At 45.5% G+C, this 6,262-nt stretch overlaps 1 pseudogene; it reads right to left on the reverse strand.

Annotated features, from left to right (window-relative positions):
* Positions 1-516: 516 nt before the first annotated feature.
* Positions 517-3,871, reverse strand: LOC126071393 (RNA-binding protein 25-like; annotated as a pseudogene).
* Between the last annotated feature and the right edge of the window lie 2,391 nt (positions 3,872-6,262).

Below are 6,262 nucleotides of genomic sequence, written 5' to 3' on the forward strand. Positions count from 1 at the left end.
CACGTGGCTGGTTAACTAAAACTAGTTACACTGAGTACCTACCAAGAGCTGGGCCCGAAGCTAAGGGCTTCGCATGTTACCTCGTTTAATCCTCAGTGCTCAGCTGCTAACTAAAAAGTTGGCAGTTCAAACCCACCAGCCACTTTGCCAGAGAAAGGTGTGGCAGTCTGCTCCCGTAAAGATTTATTTTTGGGGGGGAGTCATCTTAACACTTACAAGGAACAAATCAGCGGAGCAAGATTATATGAGCTATGCTGTGTACAGTAGCTGCAGTTTATAAAACACACGAGTAATTTGTACCTGGCGAGTATAAAGAGAACCAAGTTAAGATTCAGATGACTTTACAACCAAGGGAGTACACAGGGCATCAACAAACCAGAGGACAAAATTTCACATTTTCTACATTAAGAAAATTACAGATCTCACAAATGTGTTTTACGACAAAGAGAAATTCAAAGTCCTTTGAATGGTGGGAAGGAAGAAATCTGATATGGAACTCTAAATGCAAAAAGAGTTTTACTTCACAATACTAATTTTCTTGGCTTCTGTTTCATATATCAATAACCTCCACGTTTTGACTATAAAAACTTCTGCTTCTTCATCGAGTACCATGGCAACATCATCTAAAATGCTCTGCGGTGAACTATGAGCCATAACCTTGGAACAAACAAAATCAACTAATGTAGCTTCTTTTTCACCTACGCATTCTGTGATTTTCTTATTAATCCATGGTCTAGTGCATCATTCCAACAATATACAATCCACAATAGACCAATCGAGAGGATAAGCAAAGAGCTCAGGTTTGGCTGTAGGAATTTTCTCAATGAGACTCTTAATGTGCTTGCACTTTTTTCCAGTGTTTACGGTCCTTTGGCAGCACTTTTATCACCTTCACCATAATCCAAGGGAACAAGTTTCCTTTTTCAGGGTATGTCATCTCTGTCTTCATCCTCAGATTTGTTAAAGACACTATCTATAGGGAGTTTCTTTCTCTTCACAGAATTAGGTTGGCCAGGACTATTGGAAGCACCCAGGTTAAGACCAAGTCCTATTTTTGGCCTCTGTTCCTCAGGTTGTTGTTGGTCAGGTGAATTTTCATGAGGAATAATAATACTACAGGAAGATTCATCCCCAGGAGTGTTGGGAGGTGCAGTGCCACTGGCAGAGGAAATGGAGGGGGCAGAGCTGATAGGTCTCAGAGTTGGTTTGAGACAGAGCTTTTCCTGCAGTTCTTCCTCTTCAATGGGTTCTTCTCGTTTTTCTTCTTTTTCTTTTTCCTCTTCCTCAGATTCTGGTTCTTGCTTTATTTGTGGTTGCCTATGCCTCTCAACCTCTTGTTCCATCCTCTAGAGCTCTGCATCTGGTTCTGGGTGCCCTTCTGCCAGCACTGCCTAATTTCCTCCAGCTCTTCCTTCTCTCTCTTCTCATCACGCCCATCTGCTTCCATTTCCTTCTCCCTATCAGGCAACCTTTTCTGAAGAGCAATTCCCGTATAGTACTTGGGATCATCTCTATCATCATCATAATCTTCTAAGAATTCTTTTAGTCGTTTAGCTGCTTTTGCCATTTCTCTTCTTCTCGCTCAGCCTCTTTCTCATATTCCCGAGTTTTCTTTGGTTCTCTGGCTTCCCAATTCTTAAGGCGCTCTTGATAAGCAGCTTCTTTCTCTCGGAGTTTTCTTTCAAAGTTTCTCCTATCATATGCATCTTCTTCATCGTCTTCTCGATCCCGATTCTTGTCTTTTTCTCCTTCTCTCTCCCATTGCCTTTCTCGCTCTCTCACTCCCGTTCTCTTTTCTGCTTCTGCTCCCGCTCCCACTCTCTTTCACGGTCTCTGCTCTTCTCTCTTGATCGACTCCGATCGTTATTTTGGTCTGAGCTCCTTTCTTGGTCTCAGTCATGATCTCTCTCTCTCCATCCCGATCTCGATCTCTCTCTTCTGTCTGGTCATGATCCCTATCCGGCTCTCGTTCCCACTCTCTTCCTTCTTTTCTCCTTCACGCTCTCATTCCCTTTCTCGCCTTTCTCGTTCTCTTTCACGCTCCCTCTCTCCTTCTCTCCATTCTTTCTCAATTTCCTGTCTTTCATTCTCCTTTTTGCCTTTCTCTTCTTCTGGTGTCTTGTGTGTGTCTCTGAATTTGCAGATCTCTGGGGATATCAGGTGTCTTTTGTCTTCTGCCATTTCTATAGCATTTATATCCTCCTTAGTGATGTTTAGTGATGAGTGGATAAGGGATCAATGGAGCCACTGGAAATCTGTGGAAAATGTCCTCCTTCTTCCTAGGGTGAGAGTCAGATTCCTGTGAGGGGGCATTGAGCTCTCTGGAATATTCATGTATTAAAACTTCAGTGGCCCCGTTAATCATCTGATCTCTTTGTTTCTTCATCTAAGGCTTCTTCATCATTGTTAGTGACTGTCTCTGGCCTGGCATCCCCATTAGAAGCTTTCTTCTTTGCTTTCATTCATCGAGTTGTGCCTTTGTCTTTGCATCAACTTGAACAAGCAGCCTCTTCTCTCCAATCTGCAGGTCATGCAATAACCTGAGTGCACATAGGGTAGATTTAGGCTCGTTATATTCACAGAAGCCAAAGGCTTGAAGTTTTCTGGAAGCACCTTGTACTCTCTTCCAGCTCAAACCAAACTACATTTCTCCAGGAGCTGTCTTATAAGCATGTCTGAGGCTTTCTCAAAAAATGTTGCCGACAAAAACTGTAGTAGTAGTGGGACCACTGTTTTCATCATTTTCTTTGATCTTTAAGCCTGGATGGTCCTTTCTTGCTCCCAAATGCTTTCCAAACATGGACACACTGGGTACTAAGACAGTTGGAGCAGGAGCCATAATGCTCACTGGTACAGGAATCATTGGAGTTCCTGAAGGTACAGGTGGAGGAAAGCCAGGAGATTGTAGGGGTGGGATCCCTGGTGGAAGTGTTGAGATTCCCATGGGTGGGAGATTCAAGTGAGGGGGAAAGATATTCCTACTGCAGGTTTTCACCGCTGAGGAAATGGTACTATGTAAGCAGCTTTTCGGGCTCCAGGCTACGAGTTGCCGCCACTGGTTCAAGGCTTCTGCGCACCGCTCGCCTGTAACACTGGTTCCCTCATGTAAAGATTTACAGCCTTGGAAACCCTATGGGACAGTACTACTCTGCCCTTTAGGGACACCACGTGTAGGAATCAACTAGAAGGCAATGGGGACCACATTGCAGGCACCAAGCTGGCTGATTTACACACTTTTTTTAATGTTTACATTATCATCCTTGTTTCACAGTCAAGGAAATGGAGAATTAAGAGACGTTTCCTGGACAGGATATGAAAAGTTCCAACAGATCACTACTACTACTGCAATAACTACAGGAAAAAAAAAAAAAAAAAAAAAACTGGACAAACTAAAAAATCATATATTTAAAGGCATTGGAGCCCAGTGGTAGCAACTAGCACTAGATGAACTAAAGTTCTAGAGAAGGAAGAGCCTTTCCCAGATGAGCCGATCTCTTGCTTTTTCATCCCTGGGGCCATTTGTCTGTTCTGAGTGTGGGTGTGGCCTGACCTGAGGGATCAGAGGCTCCACTGAGGGAAAGAGCAACTGGTAAGCTTTTGGTAATTTGAAATCAGAGGAACCCCAAAGGCAATGCTGTTTGTCCCCACAGGACATTTGGTAAATTCTGGGGAAGCTAAGAAGGCTCAATTTCCTGGGATCGAACACTGGCTAAATCTGGGTTTGAGCTGCCTAAACCACAAGCCAGTTTTATTTTGAGTTTCTTTACTGGGTCCCATAGGCCCTAGAGATCAATTGCCTACTTCCTTCTACAACTACGTTACTCTCCATCAGTTCTCCGATTTTCTGCTGCAAGTAGCTTTTCTGAGGCATTGGCGCCCCCTGCTGTCAGAGAGTAGCTTTGCAAGGACTCATCTGTGCTGAGTCTGTTCTTCCAGGCTGAGTCAGGGATTTAACTGCAATGATCAATTCCAAACTCTGAGATTTTGTCTCACTGGTCTCCTGTGCCCCTGAATGCTAAGTGTTCAGATAGGTAGATGCCCACAGCTGCAGTGTCTTCATCTGTAAAATGGAGTCAACAGTGCTCACTTCACAGGGTCATTTGTGCACTAACCGAGGCAACATGTAAGGTGCTTAACATTGCCAGACACACCGTTAGTGCTTGGTTGATAGAAATTACATACCCCAACCAAAAAAAATCCATTGATGTCGAGCAGATTCCAACTCATAGCGACCCTATAGTGACTCTATAGAACAGAACAGAACTGCCTCATAGAGTTTACAAGGAGTGCCTGGTAGATTTGAACTGCCGACCTTTTTGTTAGCAGTCATAGCTCTTAACCAGTATGCCACCCGGGTTTCCATAGCAATAGTAGTAGTGGTAATTGTTGTTGCTGTTATTAAGGCTACCCCAGGTCCTCCTCAAGCAGGCAGAGCTAGGTGGCACCCTCAGCAGTGATGAGAGCTAGCTTTGGCTCCAGATGTTCTGTGATTTCAGAGGTTTCAGTTTTCCTTGCAGTAGGACACCCAGGACTAGGAGCCTGGTGCCCAAAGCTCAGGAAGAAGGGAGGAAGAGAAGGCCTGAGCTGGGGAAGAGGTGAGTGCCAGGCAGTTGCCCAGACCTCAGCCTTCTGTCTGTTAGCTGGCTAGTATTGGCAGTTCTCAAGGCTCAGGCTTGAGTCTCTGAAAAGCTGCCTTTCCAAAGGCTGGGTCTTGTTCTGTCTTAAAAGATGGAACTTCTGACTTCCTTTCAGTGGAGGTCTTTTACAAGAGGTGCTCTGAGTTAATTGACCTAGTGGAGAACAGTGGTTAGAGAATTCAAAGTGATTCTTGACCTGGAGAATCTCCTCTGCTTTTCTGCCACATCTCTGTGGGCCTCGTTGACTGACAGAAGGCCTGGAACCGTTCCCAGCAGTGTAGTGGACGCTGCCTGAGGACTTCCGGGTGCAGGACTGCCAGGCTCCTCGGAAGAGGCAATCTCACTCTGGCCCTCAGTTATCCAGCATCCTGGGAGCTCAGGCCTTTGGAGACTTCGGCTTCAGCCCCAGATGGCACCCATTTCCTGTTTTTCAGCTTCCCTGGCTCTCAGGTTCCCAGGTTCCCGGCACCCTTAGCAGCAGTCTTTCCTGACAACAAAGACTCCCTGTCACTCGTCATTTTGAAAGCACATGCTGTCCCCTGGGCACCCATCTGCATTCCCCGATCTTGGCCTGTGTTCCCTCCTCTCCCCAGTGTGCTTTGGCCCAGTCTCTGGCTCTAGAGGAGGCAGCTGGTTGCCAAGCCCCTGGACCTAGTTCTTCCCCAGGGTCCCAAACTCTGTCTCCCACACAGGGACATAGCCAGCAGCAGCCTATGCCAAGGATGGGTCAGTGTCTGAGGCATTCCAGGTGACCTGTGTGTTTCTGGGCAGCCAATCAGACCCGGCAGCACCCTGCTGACCCTAAGCAACCCTGTATTTTTGGTCTCCTCAGCATTATGCTATTCATAAGGTTTTCACTGCCTAATGTTTTTCAGAAGTAGACTGCTGGGTCCTTCAGAAGACCAAAGAAGAATTGACTCCTTTGAATTGTGGTGTTGGTGAAGAATATTGAATAGACCACGGACTGCCAAAAGAACGAACAAATCTATCTTAGAAGAAGTACAGCCAGAGTGCTCCTTAGAAGCAAGGATGGCGAGACTGCGTCTTATATACTTTGGACATGTCAGGAGGGATCGGTCCCTGGAGAAGGACATCATGCTTGGCAGAGTACAGACTCAGTGGAAAAGAGGAAGACCCTCAACAAGGTGGATTGACACGGTGGCTGCAACAATGAGCTCAAGCATAACAACGATTGTAAGGATGGCTCAGGACCAGGCAGTGTTTCGTTCTGTTGTGCATGGGGTCGCTATGAGTCGGAACCGACTCGATGGCACATAACAACAACAGCATTATGACTTGGGTTGTGACTTTTTTATTTCTACCTGCTCACATATTACCCCATACAGGGACCATGGACTTAGGTTTGAGCCTGTGACTTTGTTCTCTTCTGTGGTTGCCAGAGAAAATGCAGGAAGCCAGTTAAGTCTGAATTTCAGATAAGCAAGTTCTACTCTGTCCTCTAGGGTCGCTATGAGTCAAATCAACACCAGCAAGTTTGGTGCTGGTTTATATCTCATTCAATATTCAGTAATAAAAAATTACTCACCAATTATCTGAAATTCAAATTAAACGGGGTATCTTATATTCTTATTTGCTAAATCTGGCAACACTATCCTGATCTGCCC

The sequence above is a fragment of the Elephas maximus genome, chromosome 3, assembly GCF_024166365.1.
Source record: "Elephas maximus indicus isolate mEleMax1 chromosome 3, mEleMax1 primary haplotype, whole genome shotgun sequence".
Taxonomy (NCBI): domain Eukaryota; kingdom Metazoa; phylum Chordata; class Mammalia; order Proboscidea; family Elephantidae; genus Elephas; species Elephas maximus.